This window comes from Rhipicephalus sanguineus, chromosome 9 (genome assembly GCF_013339695.2).
Source record: "Rhipicephalus sanguineus isolate Rsan-2018 chromosome 9, BIME_Rsan_1.4, whole genome shotgun sequence".
In the NCBI taxonomy this organism is placed as follows: domain Eukaryota; kingdom Metazoa; phylum Arthropoda; class Arachnida; order Ixodida; family Ixodidae; genus Rhipicephalus; species Rhipicephalus sanguineus.
This window is the reverse complement of record NC_051184.2, coordinates 113006744-113025688: the sequence shown is the minus strand read 5'-3', so window position 1 is coordinate 113025688 and position 18945 is coordinate 113006744.

Sequence of the window (18945 nt, the reverse complement as noted above, 5' to 3'; positions counted from 1 at the left end):
TCGATGGTTGTAGCGGCGGCTGTCAGTCGTCTGCTGGTTCTTGATCCGTAGGCGGGCGAGCTGTCGTGCTTCTTCGGCGCGCTGTAGGTAGGGGGTCACGTCGATGTTTTCCTCGTCGGTCACGTTTGGTAACATGGCGTCGAGCGTCGTTGCCGGGCTCCGTCCGTAGACCAACTTGTATGGCGCGTTTCTTGTACGGCCGTGTTGTACGCGAAGGTCACGTACGGAAGGATGGCGTCCCATGTCTTGTGTTCGACGTCGACGTACATGGCCAGCACGTCGGCGATGGTCTTATTTAGACGCTCGGTGAGGCCATTGGTCTGCGGGTGGTAGGCGGTGGTGCGGCGGTGGCTCGTCTCGCTGTATTTGAAGATCGCCTGAGTTAGGTCCGCAGTAATGGCTCATTCACACTGGGGAATCCGCCGGCCACAGCGACCGGAATTCGCGCGCCGCCGAAATTCCACATTGTTCACACCACTTAGGAACCGCACCGCCGAAACTAGGGCACCTAGTTGTCATCGTCCCTTCGCGCGAAGGAACGCTGGCATCGACGCGCTCTGCGTTGTGTACGCGTTTCGTTATGGCGAAGCATATAAACAGGAGCAGCGTCGTCGAACTGCTGGGCCTGCTGGATAGCAACTTTCTAGCGATGTCTGACGAGGAGAAACATGCATTCGCCGAACAAGAAACGACGCAAGAAGTTGTGGTTGTTTCGTCCTGATTTGCGAGACGCGAGAAGCTTGGTCGAGCCGAGATAATGCTACCCGTTTTGCGAGATCGCGATGATGTATTGCAAATATGCTAATCGCGACAACGCTTGGCAATTGTCGAGAGCTACAGGATGATTACGAAAGACTTCGCTGTTGCTGCGGGCTTCAACGACGGCGATATCACGAGCGCGCCGCCATTTTTCGAATGTTCGACTCGCGTTCCGATTGGTTCGCGGTGAGGGAATCCGGCAGCAGCTGCCGCAAAAATCGGTCGAGGACCGATCGGCGCGGGATGGGCTTTTCCAGCGGATCACGCTGCCACCGAAGCGGATTCCGCGCGCTCTCGCCGCCGAATGTCTCAGTGTGAACGCGCCATAGAGGCGGTACCTCTGTCTGTGATGAGGACCTCTGGGCATGGGCGTCGGCATGATTTTGCCTTGGGGGGTGCAATCCGGTGTTACATCGCGGCTGGGGGAGGGGGAGAGAGAGAGAGAGCTGGCATAGCTTGGGTGGGGGGCAAGTGCCGGTGCGGCTTGAGGGGGGCAAGTGCCCCTTTTGCACCCCCCTGCCTACTCCCATGCCTCTGGGGCCATGACGCAAGACGATGTGCTCCACGAAGAACTTAGCTACATCGGCGGCACTGCCTTTGGGTAAGGCCTTTGTCTCCGCGTAGCGGGTGAGGTAGTCAGTTGCAATGACGATCCACTTCTTTCCGGCATAGGACGCCGGGAACGGCCCCAGTAAGTCCATCCCGATTTGCTGGAACGGCCGTCGAGGTCGCTATGTAGGCTGCAGAAGACGGCTGGCCTAGTGGGCGGTGTCTTGCGTCGCTCACCGTCCCGGCAGGTCATTACGTAACGGGGGACGTCGGTAGAAAGGCGCGGCCAGTAGTACTTCTCCTGTATTCTTGCTACCGTGCGAAAAACACCCAGATGTCCAGACGTCGGGTCGTCGTGGAGAGCCTGGAGGACCTCTGGCCGCAATGTCGAGGGTACCATGAGAAGGCAATCGGGTCGAAGCGGTGAGAAGTTCTTCTTTATACAGCGACCTTAGAAAGCGACCGGCTAGCATAACTGATAACCCTTTCCAGTCCACCAGTCCGCTGCACAAGGACGGCGCCGAGTCCTACGCTACTTGCATCGGTGTGAATCTCCGTATCGGCGTATTCGTCGAAATGCACAAGTATCAGAGGTGCCTGCAGGCGTCGTTTGAGTTCCTGAAATGCTTCGACTTTCGCTGTTTGCCACCTGAATTCGACGTCAATCTTTGTGAGCTGCGTTAGTGGCTCGGCTATCCGTGAAAAGTCTTTGACAAAGCGACTGTAATAGGCACACAAGCCGAGAAATCGGCGCACGGCCTTCTTGTCGTTGGGTGGCGGGAAAGCGGCGATGGTAGCTGTCTTCTGCGGGTCTGGGAGCACTCCAGTCTTGCTGATCACGTGACCCAAAAACAAGAGCTCCTGGTACGAGAAGCGGCACTTTTCTGGCTTCAGGGTGAGCCCGGAGTTCTTGATTGCTTGAAGTACGGATCGAAGTATCTGGAGGTGTTCGTCGAAGTTCGAGGAAAACACAACGACGTCGTCCAAGTAAACAAGGCAAGTCTGGCACTTCAAGCAAGCTAATACAGTATCCAGGACTCGTTGGAAAGTCGCACGTGCCGAGCAAGGACCAAAGGGCATGACCTTGAACTCGAACAGGCCGTCCGGTGTTATGAAGGCAGTCTTTTCTCGGTCTCTCTCGTCGACTTCGATTTGGCAGTAGCCGGACTTGAGGCCCATCGAAGAAAAGTACTTCGCGTTGTGGAGTCGATCTAGGGCGTCGTCTATACGTGGGAGAGGGTACACGTCCTTTTTCGTGATTTTGTTCAGGCGACGATAATCCACGCAGAAACGTAGGGTCCCACCCTTCTTCACTAACACCACCGGTGGCGCCCACGGACTCTTTGAAGGCTGGATGATGTCGTCGCGTAGCATTTCGTCGACTTGTTTCTGAATGGCCTCACGTACTCGCGTCGACACTCTGTACTGGCTCTGACGAGTGGCCTGGTACTTTCTTCTGTTATGATGAGTTGTCTTGCGATCGGTGTCTGCCGAAGTCCGGACGACGATGAAAAGCAGTCCTTGTATTGCAGGAGCAGGGTTTTTGAGCTGGTCTTGCTTGACCTTCGGAAGGCTCGGGTTGACGTCGAAATCTGGTTCGGGACCTCGACTCGTCGAAGCAGGTTCGGCAGTATCAAAGAGTGCGAAAGCATCGCTAGCGGCTACACATTCTTCGGTGTAGGCCACCATCGTACCAATGTTGAGGGGCCTATATTCGTGGCTGAAGTTTGTCAGCACTACCTTTGCTTTACCGTCACGCAGCTCGGCTACACCTCGTGCGAAGCAAATTTGACGGTTCAGGAGTAGGTGCTGATCGCACTCGATGACGCCTTCAAGGCACGCAGGTTTTTCGGTGCCGACGGAAATAATGACGCTGGAACGCGGCGGATTGGTCACCTGCTCTTCTATCACATTCAATGCATGGTTCCCTGGCGTCGCGCGGGCGGGAGCGCTTAATCTGAGGTTAGTGTTATCGACTCAGACCTCAGGTCGATGACGGCGCCGTGTTCACTTAGGAAGTCCATTCCAAGTATTACATCCCTGGAACAGTTTTGTAGGATTAGAAAGCCCGCAGGATAAGTCCGGTTATTGATGGTGACTCTCGCCGTGCAGACACCTATCGGCGTCATCAGGCGGCCTCCAGCTGTCCGGATTTCGGGTCCACTCCAAGCGGTCTTTACTTTATTTAGCTTGGTGGCGAATGGCCCACTGACGACGGAATAGTCGTCCCCAGTGTCGACGAGAGCGGTGACGTTGTGGCCCTCGATGAGAACGCCGAGGTCGCTAGTTCGTCGTCTTGCGTTGCGGTTCGGTCGCGGCGTCGGGTCACGGCTGCGTCGGTACGTTCCGCTGCTTCCATGTTGCGTCGCCGGGTCTTCTTCGGTCCGCGAGGTTTCGTCGGCAGGGCTTCGTCTGCTTCGCGTCTTGTTCTGCAGGTCTCGTCGCGTTGTCGTCGGCGGCGGCCGCGGAGGATCTTCAGCATTTCGTCGTACAGCAACCGCACCTCCATCGGTTGCTGCCCTTAGTTTCCCGGATACGGGCTAGGCGACCCGCCCCGATTTGGGCCAGTGTACTGCTGGCGGTGCGGTGACATGTAGTGGTCCGGCGAAGGCGAGCGCGAAGGTCGTCGTTCTTGCCACTGTGTTCCGGTTAGGTAGTCGTCGATGTCGCGTGCCGTTCGCCTGGCCGTTGGCGCGGCGCGTTGACGGCGAATCCGCGTAGCCCCATCTGTCTGTACTGGCAGCGGCGGTACGTGTGGCCGGCCTCCCCGCAATGGTAGCAGAGCGGGCGGTTGTCAGGGGCGCGCCAAACGTCGGTCTTTCTTGGCGCGGAGCGCGGGGCATAGCGTTGGGCGACAGGAGGACGGTAGGGCATCGGTGATGGTGGCGGCGGCGGTGTCTGGCGGCCGAACTGCTGCGGCGGCGCTGCGTCTTGACGTCGGCGAGAAGGGGGGGCGTTGCGTCGGGCTGCAGCAGCGTAGCTCACGGCTTGCGGCTGAGGCAGTGGCGGTTCAAGGTTACCCAGCGACTGCTGGATTTCTGATCGAACATCTGCGATCGAGTCCACTTGAGGCTGCGCCGAAGGTAAGAGCTTGCGAAGCTCCTCCCGCGCGATCGTTCTCATCGTTTCACGCAGGTCGTCGGAGCCGAAGGCATGAACAGCTGGGCTGTCTTGAATTAATCGGCGATTATATTGGCGGTTGCGCCTTTCCAGCATCTTCTCAATTGTGGTAGCCTCTGAGACGAATTTTTGGACCACCGAGGGTGGGTTCCGCATCAGCCCAGCGAAGAGTTCTTGCTTCAACCCTCGCATGAGTAACCGGGCTTTCTTGTCCTCAGGCATGGCAGCGTCAGCGTGGCGATACAGTCGGGTCATTTCCTCTGCAAAGATGGCCACGCTTTCATTTGGAAGTTGGACCCGTGTCTCCAGCAAGGCTGCGGCTCTTTCCTTTCGCACGACGCTTGCGAACGTCCCCAGGCAAGCGGTGCGAAAGACGTCCCAGGTTCGAAGAGTGGACTCCCGATTCTGGAACCAGGTCCTTGCTGCGCCTTCAAGGTAAAAGTAGACGTGGCGCAGCTTGTCCTCGGAGTTCCAGTTGTTGAAGGTTGAGACCCTTTCGAACGTCTCGAGCCAGGTTTCGGGGTCGTCGCTTGGTGATCCATGGAAGGTCGGCGGCTCTCTGGGCGGCTGCATCACGACAGCTGCAGGGGACGCTACGGCTGTGATCGTGCCCGTTGTATTCGTGGCCGTGGCTCTTGGCTTCTCCTGTAGCAGACCGTATTCGGGTTGCAAGCCTTGTAGCCTGCGGATGGGTCGCTGTTGCACGAGGTCTTCAACGTCTTCTTCACGCTGTGGGCTTGGTTCCCGGCTCTTCGTAGGTGTCCGGAACATCAAGGAAGCAGCACCTCCCCCAGATGTCACGTGGTCGTGACGTCGTCGAAGGCAGCAGTCAGCGCGTCAGAGATGAAACTCTTTATTTGGCCGAACTTGTGGCCGGGAAACTGAAAGGCAAACTACAGCAATGCACTGATAGCAGCGGACAGAGCGTCGACCGTCGATCAACTGACAAGCGGTGAAGCGCGTCGGCATTTAAACATGTGCCGTCGAATATTCCAGCGTTATCGCTGGCTGTCGTGCAAATTCTAGAATAAGCTCGAGTGTACGCGACTTGCGCGCAATCTTACTAAAACGATCTACAATGATCGCGAAGCTTCTCGAAAAAAACGCCAGGCCTGCGCTGCAACCGCAGCACAGTCACAGCGAAAGCTGGAAGAGAGGCGTTTCTAGATCCCTTTGTAAGCTCTCTTAGGGCTACAATACAAGTACACTAGAAAGGTACTCACTACGCCATAAATCATAATTTTTTAGAAGTTGGGAAGCACCTACTAAGCCATTATTCGTCATTCTGCGGAGAAGCGAGGCACCAGCTACACGTCTGTAAGGCATTATGTGAACTTTGTTGACGCGACGACTGATGACGATGAAGAATTATGGCTCAGCCTTTTGTAATGGGTGGGAAGCTTTAAACGGCCCACCAGTTATGCAATTTGCATTGGGTGACGCCCGGTCACTATTTCCCTCTCCCGTCATGCTGTATAACATACGTTGACGTGAGAGAGAGACGGGGGGGGGGGCGAAGAACTTTACTGAGACCCCGAGGAAATGGATCATGCGCTTATGGGCTTCCTTGGCAACCAATACAAGTGCACTTGCGAGGAACCCACTACGCTCTAAATCATTGTAATTTTACTGAGACCCCGAGGAAATGGATCATGCGCTTATGGGCTTCCTTGGCAACGAATACAAGTGCACTTGCGAGGAACCCACTACGCTATAAATCATTGTAATTTTTGAGAAGTAGGGCAGCAGGCACTGTGGCATTTTTCGTCATTCTACGGAGAGCCATGGTAACTGCTAAACGCATGTAAGGCATTGTGCGCACTTTGTTGATGCTGTGCCTGATGACGACGAAGAATTATGGCAGAGCCTTTGTAATGTGATGGAAGCATTCTACAACCTACTCGTTGCGCAATTCGCATTGTGTGACGCCTGGTTACAGAATTCGCGTTGTGCGACGCTTGGTGCTTATATTGCTCTTCTACCACGCTACATTACATATGCTAATGTGGTTCCTTCCCGACATGAAGCCTGTATAGGACCTTTTTGCAAAGCAGTTTCAAGCACCGGCATGGCTCAGAGGTTGAATACTGGGCTCCCACGCAGAGGGCCCAGGTTCGAACCTCGTTCCATCCTGGAATTTTTTTCTGATTTCGTTTTTTTTCTTATTTCGAGCGATACTGGTTACGGACACCGGCGGCGGCGGACAACTACGGCGCCAAAAAAGGCCGGTGAAATGATCTCATAACAGCTTTCGCTGTAAAATGAGGCACGGTTCGCGCTGAGCGTTGCTGACAGTCTTTGTGGCCGAAAACTGAATAAAGCAAAAGTGATAAAGAAACGCACGTGGCAATATTAATTAAACATGTACATGTTGACATTTTAAAAACGTGCAGACAGCGTTTAACGTAGAAAATTCTGGAAAATATTCCAACCATTTACGCAATTTACCGTGCGCCGAACTCGCGGCGCACTTCGAGTTCGATATCGTGGCCGATTGCGCGTCTTCTGACTGAGTTGTGAGTCGCAGTGCGCCATCTGTGGTTTCTGATGACGCGTGTTTGTTACTCTGCGACAATTGAACTCACCTTCTTTAGTTCGATGGTAATTGGATACCACTGTCAACTCTAGCACGCATCTCAGGGGTTGGTAATGCTTGCACGGTAGTGAAATGGCGCCAATTGCGGCGCCCTTTTGGTCCGATATTCTAATGCATGGGCCCTACGGGGAGCTTTCATTAGCGTCTATACTAACTCTTGCCTCCATTTACCTGATAAGTTAAAATATCCTGTATCTCACGCCTTCCCTCTCACGTTCTATGTCGAACCTTCCCACATTAAGGTCGTATTATTTGAGCCCTTGACCATGGCATCGGGGCTGTTGACAACTGGTGGCTCTGAGAAACAACACAAGGTGAGCAGATCTGCAGCACAAGTTTTGTTATTCGTCAGCTAAGCTGCACATGCATTTGCTGCACCCCAAGTGCACCGATTCATTAACAGACCCGCAATGGCGTGCGCAGGGTTCCCCTTCAGGGGGGGGGGAGGTGGGCAAAGGTCTATCGTAGCGCCTCCTTCCCTATTAAGTGAATGTATGGGCAAGAATTGCGCGCCCCCCTCTCACGTGACTAGGGGGAGCAGCGGCCGCCCCCTAAGCCTACCCCCCACGCACGTCTATACAGAGCCGTGTGCAAGCGAGCAGCTTTTGTAGTGGCAGTCCCAGCCTTTTCGCAGCGCCTGGTCGTAACAGTTCAGGGTTTTAAATAAGGTTTCGCGTTACCTAAGGAAGATAGCTTCGTTGTTTGTCACAGACGAGCGTACTTTCGAATTAAACGCATAATCTGAGCAAAAAGTTAACCTACAAACCTGCGCCACAATTACTGCTGAAATAGAAGACCTGCCTTGTACCACTCCTATTAATTCGGCTCCATGGACAGTGGTGGTGTCGTTTGTAATCTTCTTACGGCAATAACTGGGACAGCTTACTGCCACGGCCGCTATATAAAAACGAGGTGCGGCCTGCCGAATGGGTGCGTTTTCAATGGGGGAACGCGTGACATGCAGAGTTTTGAGACGCTACCGTGGGGGCGCTGCACATCGGCAAACCGCGGCAGCTAGTAAGCGAACGCTCGGGGCGTTGGCTCGGGCGAGCGCAAGCAAACGCTTTTGCTGGAATGAGCTGCCGTACACTTGCTTACGAGGTAGAAAAGGTGCGGGTTTTTTGTTGCGTTGGCCACGGCCGCTAAATAAAAAAGAGAATTTTTATTTAGCGGCCTTGCGTTGGCTCTATCAGTGAGTGCTTAATGCGATTGGACATTTCACCATAACTGCGATGCCCAAGAACTGTCGCCGTGGTGGAGATCGGTAACTGCGAAGAAGTTGTACATTCACTTCGTTCACTTCAAGCAGTACGACTTCAAGGTAGAGTGCAAGGTGCTGCGAGCGACAGCCGTGCCGACCACATTTTCATCTTTTCCAGCTTACAAGCTAGCCGCGTCCTCATTGAAAGGTAGACCACTTGTTCGTGTTTTGCCTATTCCTTCCATATCGAACGGCAAACAATATTAACTAGACGAGTGCCAAAGCTCAAGAAAAGAAGTTGTCAATCCATTGCGTGCAGAAGTTGCTGAAACAGAAATTGTGGTGAGTGGAATGACGTCAAACCCGGGAGGATTCTTTCGAATGGACGGCCGCGTACACAGCCCTGCCGTGGAAGACCGCGTTAAAACGCGAGAGTTAAAGCCCAATGAATCTCCAGTTTGGTGTGCAGCGCTGTGTGTCTTTCCGCCATTTCTGGTTTTCGTTTTTCATCTGCGCTGTTTCTTCAGGACGTGAGTACTCGCCAAAATTGCCATTTTGGTACAATATGTAGGCAAGAAGTTTGCATTTACTGTGTTTCAGCAATGTAGTTCAGTGGCAACAACTCATGTTTGAATCGGGTGTCATTTAAAAATGGCACTTATTAGTGCAATGCGGAGCAGATATACACCAGATTTAGCAAGTATATACGTGGGAGATATTCTATGTCACGCTAGTTTATTTTGAAGAGCAGAAAGTAATCACGCATCTCTAAAAAAGCCCCCGCAATGAGGAAGTCGTCCACGCAGATAACAAAAGCTAGAGCATTCAAACGACTGAGGACATCAACGAACAGCAGTGGACCACTTTTGTTTCCAGTAGAAGAAACAAAAATAACGACTGTTCAATAAAGTTTTACATTCATCCATCTATCCTTTGGCAGCGGCGCTGTACAGCACGCTTATAGGTGTGTCTTCATGGGAGCATGTCCTTCTCGCGTATAGTGCTCAATAACCGCAAAGGAAAATATACTGATACGTCATCTGGCGTGTCTTGCACATAAATAGCCGAAATGCAATCACAGGTCAACGTGAGGCGACTGTAATGACTGTAATGACCACTAAAACGAATGCACGCAGCCGGCTGGCCGCCTGTGCGAGCGGGTTTTCTTTACCGTTGTGCAGCGCTGCGGCGGTGGGAGCGAGAACTAGCGCTGTCACCGGCGCAAAAGAGCGTTCGGCAGGCCGCACCTCTTTTTTATTTAACGGCCGTGTTACTGCTCTCCCCAGGTTGGACACGCTGATCTCTAAACCAACACCCGGAAACACTGCCGCTCCGGCGTCCCAAAGAATTACATCATGATGACGTCACCGACACCATCTTGAATAATTTGCTAGTTCGGCGGCCTTTTAAAAGGGGCCGTAACTGAAGGTGAAATTGGCGCTAGTGTTCATGGAGATTCAAAATTAAAGCAGCCAATGGCAGCCTGCCGCCGTGCCGGCAAAGCCGTGCATCCCGCGCCGGCCGCGTAGGCCGCGCGCGCGCCGCGACGCTAGTTTTGAATTCCTCGAAAGTTCCGTTGTTGTAGCATGAAGCGAGTGCTGAGAGCGGGCACCAGGCTGGCCGTGCAGGGAGGCTATGCTTGGCGGACACCTGCAAGTCTCCCGTTGTGGTTAGCGGGTCATTGTTCGCTCTTGAGACTTATCGGAGTGGTCGTTATGTCAGCCGTGCTCCGTCGCCGCCATACAGGAGCCCGTCCTAGTCGCTGGCCTTGACATGAAGTTTCGTGATGTTCCGTTACATGAAGCGAGCTTTGGCCGGCGTGCGGAGTTTTCGTGGCGTTTGCGTGTTGTGCGCTCTTGCCGCCGTGGTGGTTAACGGCACGCACCATTCGTACATCATGGAACGGTGCACGGATACTTCAAGACCGGCCGAGTTCCGCAAGATTCTTCGAGGTTCCGAAAAACTAAAGGTGAGCATGCGGCTTGCGTTCGCAGCCACACATTTACGAATTGCAGTTGGACAACACAGTTGTTTTTTTAATTACGGCTGAATCGTGAAAAGCACGATGTTGCAGTTAATATCGCTGTTCCTAGAAGGAATGAAATTAAAGAACTTGAGACTCATAGTTTAACTTTTGCGTCTATGACAGAACTGCGTGATGGAAGTGCGTTTTGCTTTTTTTGCCTGTTTATCACTCGCCATTGTTTAAATACGCGTTCCTGAGACTCAATAGGCAGTTTTAGAATAGCGTACGAAAAGCTTTGCGTTGGCTTTTCGCGCAACTGTCATGCGTCGTACGCTAACCGCTTGCGGGCTCCCGTAGTGACGGAAATAGCGAGCCGCAAACGCTAAAATAGCGTACGCTATTCTAAAACTGCCTAATATATCGCAGCTTGCACTGAGCCGAGACGACGAAACTACGTTTGCCTCATGCGACTGCGTAATTTGTATCGTTGGAATTAACAGTTTTCAATTGCTTTATTTCAGGACGGAAACGTTTTCGGAGTATTCGAGAAGGCAAGAACTGATGCGTTTGCCCAAGGAGGGGTTAACAGCTGTAGAATCAGCGCTCTGCGAAGTCTCGATCCGCAACTCAAGTGGACCAGCTTTCTACCCTGCCCCCAGTGCTTCTTCTCGGTGCGTGAATATGCTATGTACTTACGGTTGAAGAAGTAGTTTGTGTGTTTATATATTGTCTCTGTTATTGCCTATGGAAAAACCGCTCTAAGGATTCATGTGTAGGCATGAGACATGTCCTATATGCAGAATTTTACTGTTTGTGTTTATCACAATGAAATGCTCAGTGTACCCAACATGACGTCCTCCCTCCAGTGGCGTTATATTCAGCTAGGCATTGTATTCGCGGTGAAAGAAAAGCTGCGTATAGGCTTATTTCACCTGGTCGTTGAGTAATACGCTTTTCTTCGAATATCATGTGCTGCTGCATAAACTGACCATGGCCTGCATCCCGTTGCCACCAACTAACTTTCAAGTAGTGTTCAAGTACCATATATTGTCTTGCTCTTTTTAGCGCAATGTACTACTTACTGTGCTAAATCTTATCTTTTTCATTTTGTTTATCTGGTGAAGGTGTCCAGCATTTCATGTATATTTGTGCAAAATCTGAGCAAATATGCAAGTGGTTGTTTTGTGTTTCGTATCATTTCAACGGTTAATAAGTAAATCATTGCAATATTATTTCATATTTACATATTTTGCGCTTCGTTATATTTTTGTCATGCACTGACATTTCTTTAAACTACATGATTACCTCTCATCAGAGGCTCCTCTGCACTTTGCTCGGTATTGCACCAAATGAAAATTGTGTTTCTTATATGTGTGTACGTCAAAGGGCCTACACTTTCCAATGTGTTCGATTTTTTAATTACTAAATTTTACAATGAACTTTTGTGTTTAGTCATGCGCACACTGTGAATTCTTCCCTTCTGTTCTTCTCTTGAACTTGTATCGTGCCCCATTACATGCAAATCTTGAGTTTCGGAAACCGAACAATAAAAAGAGGTAACAGAAATGTTGTAGGTGGATTCATCCTTTATGCTCTAGCACATGATGGCTGCGGGCAAACGCGAATGCGCGGCCAAGCACAGCACGCGCGCGAGCGCACGCGAAAAAAAAAAAATCCCGGCGCGGGGCGTAGGAGAGGAGAAAAAGCAAGCGTACAAAATAAAAAACGGTGCGCGGCATGGGAGAGAAGGAAAAGGAAGCGCACAAAAAAATAGAAAGGAAACGGCGCGGAGAGGGAGGAAGAGGGGGTGGAGGCGAGCGGCTGTTGTTACTGTTGCCCTGACGACGTAAGCAACGTAATCGCTACGTCATCGCCCTTTGAGCTTGGCGGCCTTCTGCAAGGGGCGTAACTCAATAGCGCTCTCGGCGCTGTCGGCGCTTGCGTCGGCGGAGCGTTTGAATTTCGCGTCCTATGGGAGGTATACGAAGAAACCGACCCTTGTCTAAACCAGCAACCATTTTCGTAACAAAAAGGAAATTGTTTAATGGCAAAAAGCTAATATTCCAGCATGGGAAGGCAGAGACCCGTAATTGAGCACATTGTGTTTTAAATGAAACAGCATAAGCTTGGTAATAGGGCTGACGCGCTGGAGTTTTGAGTACTGTGGCGGAGCCTGGTGGCGTGCACCGAAGTTGGTTGGGTAGTAAAAAATGGACGCCGACCGGCCAGTTACACAGTTCTCACTTGCTTTGAGCGTTTTACTGAATTTTGCGCGTAGTGTTCAGACTCAAAAAGTGCTTAAAACGTACGCAGAAACTTGTCCGCTATGCCTGCAAAGCCTGACATGTTTGACGAGCGATCCCTGCTTCAAGAAACCGTGCCGAAAGTAGGCGGACCGGGCGGCGGCTCTGAGCAGCGCGCGGTCCCGAAGCGCGGTCGCCGCCGTTATTGTTGCGTGGTTAATTGCCACGAACATGAGGGTAAGGATCTTAATGCGCGATTCTACCAGTTCCCCTGAAAGCCGTACGAAGTGGAGCGATCGAACCGCTGGATACGTGCCGTCCGACGCGTGAAATGAGTACGCGAGAAAAAGGCGGTCTGCTACGTAACGTGCTGATTACTTTTCTTGCACGCGTTCTATATAAGTATATATTCCCTGTGTGCAGTCCTGACGGCACGCCGTGGCTGCCGACGGCAAACACGATTATATGCAGCCCGCACTTCGTGGGAAACGAGAAAAACGATGTCATGAGTCACCCTGCATATTATGTGCCTACGATTTTTCCGGCAGCTTACAGCCGGCCGCTTCCAGCTGACCCCTCAACTGGACTTGAGAGGTCCATGCCCCCCTTCGAAGCGAAGCTTTGCCACACAACAAACATTGCGTGCCGTCGCTCCTCGACCGCCAGCGCACGCTGACAGAATTTGACGAATTCCCTGGAAGCAAATGTTGAAAATCACGACCGTGCATCTTGCAGAAGTGTGTTTGCGAGTGAATGCGGCAGAAAATGGCACACGGCGCGAATGCGCTCATTCGGACCGCCGGCGGCTAGCCTTCGTCACTGGACCTTTCTTAATTCCGTTTCGTCGTGTAATGCACATCATTTTCCTCTTTTACTAGCAATCGTTTGCGAACATGCCTCGTAGAACTTACCTCGAGTTCAACGTCGTATGAGATTCGCTGCACTTGCGAGCTGCAGCGCGCCGAAACGGTTCCTTCAATCTCCTGCGCGTCGTAAATATACTTGGCGTTGACGAGCTTCTTGCCTTTACGCAGATTGCTTGGACTGAAGAACTCAGCCACGCCAGAAATTGGCCGAAATCCAAAGCGCAGCACAACCGACAGCGGCGGCTCCATTGTGCATCTGAGCTTAGAGCTGCATGCGGCCGCCAGTCTGCCTACTCGAAACCAACGAACTTACCTTAGGGGGCGCTTTTTAGCACCGCTTTTGCAGCGCCGCCTGGGCAGCCAGGCAGGCCTATGTTAGTACATTCCATTTTAGCATCTAGCGCGCAACACAAGGACAGACTAAGACCGGCGGTGACAACCCCTGTCGTCACTCGGCCTTGCTTCTGTTGTGCGTTAAATGCCGAAAACGCAGTAAATTGTTTATTATTTGTTCTCTACTTAACGACGGCTTCCTGTGGCAGCGCAGCCTAAGCACAGATTTTTTCACTGTGCTGCTGAATCTCGAACTCGGAAGTTGACCTTTGTTGATTACGAAGCAGAACATGGGAACGAGTATGGGAGCGAGACCATGAATTTTTACTAGCTCGTTGTTGGTTTATTGGCAAGAGAAAGTAGCTGCATGCTCCTCAAAACAATGAATTAAATGCAGGAACGCATGCCCGTGCATCTTGTTGAAGGAACACGTCTAGTCTGGCCACGCCGTGTGCTCTTTTTGTTTGTTAAAGCATCAACGTTGTCATAGCCACCGGCGGCTAGCGTAGACACACCGCTGAGGTCGCAAGACAGACGTGCCGGTCCACGAAACGCTGCTTTCTACGAGCCCACCGAAATACGCGTAAAGTTGCGAGTGGTGTTCCTCCATGTGTGTGCGTGTGATTAATTTTCTATGTGTTGTAGTGATGCTTTGTTATGGAGTGTGCACCTATTAATTTACTTATTCATGCTACTTGGTTATAAGATGGCCCGTAGCGGGACCGTAACCTCGAGCGGTGTTTGAAGGAACTTCCGTTCCACCGCCAAGGCGCAAGGGCGGCTCCGCCAAAAATTCCATTAGATAAAGGAAGAGCGGATAAACTAGCTCCGCTGGTTTTTGCCGTTTGCAATAGCAGACCCTCGCTTCATTGTTCTTCTTTTTTTTTCAGCTAGCCTGCCCGACCCAACGTGGAAGGAGGCCACCGGGCGCTAGTCGCGTCACTCAGGACTATTACAATGTTTGATCAAACAGCCAAACCCCACCTGCCATTTTGTAGCTAAGCTGCCCCGAGTCAGGAACAGGCGCTTGACTCGGGCGCAAGCGCACTTGGTTTGTTGCGGGTGTCCCGGCCTTGTAGCGGCCGTCACCGTAATAATCGAGTTTTTACAGGGCTTTGCATTTCTTGTGCAAGATAGGCTGTTGAAGTTCACAGGTTTCAGTTTAAGCGCATAATCTTAGATAAAAGTTATCTCAGAAACATGCGCAAGAGTCGGTGCCAAAAACGGACAATTGTTGCGTAGGTCCTATTTATTCGGCTCTATTGGCACGTGGTTTGCTGCCATTATGGCAAGAGATAACCGAGAAAGCTCACCAGTCTCCCATAGTAGATTTCGCAGTACTGTAAGTAGTCCCCTACGCCACCAAAAACAAACAAACAAGACAGCGGTTAATGACCAATGCACTATCTAATTTCCTTGGTAAGCAAAACGCCTCGCAGCTCTCGCATAAAGCAGCAGAACGTGCTTGGCAGCCACAGAGGAGGCGAATGTATCAGTGCCCAATTCGCCACCATGAAACGGGGCCTGGGGGTCTACCTGCTTCCTCTGCAGTTGACATACTTCCCGCTAACGCTATTCATTATTCATTTTCCTCCTCTCACTCCCCCTTCAGTCAAACCCTTTCTCCGCGGCCGACCACGTGTTCTCTTCCCAAGATGCTCCCAAGATGCTGCTCTCTTCGTCCTGGTAACGTGATCGTGGGTACAACGCATTCACACGATTCCCATAAATTCATGTTGTGCAAGCATGTGTGCGTAGCCCAATGGCTTTGACACTTGTCTCCCTGGTCACGTGGCCCCGCCACGGTGGTCTAGTGGTTATGGCGCTCGATTGCTGACCCGATGGTCGCGGGATCTAATCCCTGCCGCAGCGGCTGCATTTTCGATGGAGGCGAAAATGTTTGAGGCTCGTGTACTTAGATATAGGTGCACGTTAAAGAACCCCAGGTGGTCGAAATTTCCGGAGCCCTCCACTACGGCGTCTCTCATAATCATATCGTGGTTTTGGGACGTTAAACCCCAGATATTATTATTATTATTATCCCTGGTCACGTGACCTGTTTTAGCCAACTACGGTGGCGCAGTGTTCGCAATGAGCGCTTCTCTGTAAGAACAGAATTCTTGATCACTGCATATGTGCAGCGTGTTTCCCTACCTTGGAAATCAGAACTCGAGTGGCACCCTCCTGACCGCCTGCAGCCATGATTGCTGCTGCCCGTTGACGCCATCGCGTTCCCTGCCAACAAACTGCGAGAGTCTGGTGAAAGTTATTTCGTCTACGACAGACCAGGAAAGTCAATCGCGAACATGAATGTATCAAAATTTAGGAAATGGCTCTTAGCGCTGACGTATGTTTTCCAGTTGAACAATTCCCACTTGGCCACCCTTTTACTTTTAGAGATGAAACCGCTGGCTTCAATAAAACTGCTTTCTACGTACCATTGCAATACACAATAATCTATCCCTCTCAAAAAAGTGAAAGCGTAACTTTAAAGTGCACCTTTTCACGCTGACTTGAACTGCTGGTAGGCTAGGGTTATATTAAGAAATGAAGCAATTTGCTCTGCAGGAGAACTGAGCAATGATTCGAGGCATTTTTTCCTGCAGTACTTCCTCCATTAAATATGAAGACTTTTGTTAAAAGCCAAAGATGAGGAAAATTTCTGATAACGCTATTTCACAAATATTGGCGTTAGGCGAGGGCGTTACTAGGGAAAGGTACATTGTAAAAGCGCGTGTTGGATGCGCTTGCAAGACTAATTGGGAAGCAGCCTTCAAACCGACTACTTTCTGTAGAAACATATGTGCAGAAGCTTTGCCACTGTAACTTTGGTTGTGCTGCCACAGAGACTTGTCGCAGGTGTAGGCTGATTTTTACAGCCGCATCTGCAGCATGCTAGTGGACGGCACGTTGTGCCAGTCGCTCTAGCCGCAACAACGGACGCGCGGAAAGCAAGCCACGGCAAGCGCTGTCGTCATGCATGCAGTAAAGGCAGTGTGCAAGGAAGGCCGTACAATTACACAACGAAAAGATCACTTCGACTTCCATTTAGTTGCGATCGATTGATATTACAAGGAAAGTTAAACTAGTACAAATTAATTTCCTAAAGATCGCTAATTTCTTGAAGCTTAACGCCGTTACCTGAAATAAAATGTAACGTGCTCCAATTTTTTTATCCGAGAGGCTGCCCTCAGGCATAACAGATTTACATGATATAACAAGAGACGCCTCACACGTAAACAAGATCATGACTTCATGCATGACTTCTAAAAAGGGTCGATGAAGTGGTTATTCTATACATCCACGTAAGTCCTAAGGGTGACCTGTAGGTGTTCGCTTCTCACTTTAGTGATGCTTCAATGACTCATGTAACCCTTTTAAATGCACACCTTACTAATATATCAGCGGCACGTTTTAATATTTGTGTTTTTGTCCGTGTAATGGAAGTTGGGCAGTGCAAGTTCTCCAGAGGGTAGCTTGCGAAAACGACCTGAGAGGGATGCTGTTGCAAAATCTAAATCTCCCACAGTGCACAAGTGCTAGTATCTTGCGGAGATACGTGTCACGCACGGAAAGGCCGGTCTGCTACCGCCGTGTCACTTGAAGGGCACTTGACAAAAGTATGAGGAACCACTCTACTCTGTGAAGGTGAATTACATGCGGAGATGTTTAGCATACGGTACACAGGTCAAACAGCGGCGGCGACTTTGGTATCAAAGGTCAGCGTGCACATCAACATTGAAATCATTGTGCAGAGAGTAAAGCCACAGATCGACGATGACGCCGCCATAAAGGATATGATTACACTTCACGGTAACAAAAAAGGCGGGAAAGCGAGCTTTCAAGGACCAGGCATACGGCAATTACGACCGAGCGACGCACAGGGATATCGTCTCAAATCTCGTGAAAACAGAGACGCCTCTCAGCATGTTTGATCCTCAGAAAATGACAGTAAAATATTTTGTGTTGACATTAACAACACTTTCCACATGGAGCACCTACTGACATCAAAACTAGCGTGGCGTAGGCTACAGTATCAATTGTGGCGACTTCGACCACCAGTAGGGCTAATTGTCATAGCGCCATGTACCAAAACATACAAAATGGCTGCTTTTGCTTTAACGGAGCCACGGTACAGAGCGGCCGTGGAAAGACGACATCATGCGCGAGACGACATCATCGCGACGCAGGCAGCGTCGCGAGGCAGCGTCGCGGCAGCGTCTTGATTGAAAAAACCGACCGCTCGCGCTGCACAACCGTTCACTGACCCCCCCGTATATATAGGCACTGGATTTTGACCTCCAAGGTAGTGCGTGTGTGCGATTTCTCCTGTGCGTGATTAAACAATGAAAATTCACAGCGTACATGTAAAATTAAAGTGAGCTGCAAGTCGTCATAACTCCCATCAAACCTTTAGTATTGTCACATGGTCGTGACGTGGACGAAGACAACAGTCAGCACGTCCGAGATGAAACTGTTTATTTGGCCGAACTTGTGGCCGAGAAACTGAGAACTAGAACTACAGCAATACACGCTGTACAATGATAGCGGCGAACAGGGCGTCGTCCGTCGATCAACTGACAAGCGGTCAAGCGCGTCGGCTTTTATACACGCGCTATGGAGCTTTCCAGCAATATCGCTGGTGGCGGCGTTATCTTTCGACAAAGCTGGAACATTCGCGTGCGGCGCGCAATCTTAACAAAACGATCTACTAAAATCGTTAAGCTTCTCGAACACTGCTTCGCGGCCAGCGTCGAGCGTTGATAACCGTCCTTGCTGGTCAAACTCGAACACATCAAAATAAAAGAAGAAGCGGGCGTGGCATTGCCCCCCTCTGAAAAAGCATCGTCCCGATGCTTGCAACAGAACACGGAAAGGAAAAAAGAAGTGCATACACAAACAAATTACAATAACAAAGGAAAAAGTAGAGTCCCCAGGTTCGCTAACGCGCAAAAAACGGCTTAAGGCGCACGACATGGACGAATTCAGGCCGTGCGCGGCGTCGCTGGGAGTTCGTAATGCCGTCCGGGACGACATCGTAGTCAAGAGCGCCGTGTCGGCGTATCAGCCCATGTCGGCGTATCAGCGTCCAGAGCCACACACGGTCACCGGGTTGGTACTCCATGTGGCGGCGTCGAAGATTATAGTGACGGCTGTCGACCCTCTGCTGGTTCTGGATGCGCAGGCGGGCGAGCTGTCGAGCTTCTTCGGCGCGTTGCAAATAGGCGGCAACGTCGAGATCGTCTTCGTCGGTGGCGGTTGGTAGTATTGCGTCGAGCGTCGTTGCCGGGCTCCTTCCCTAGACCAGCTTG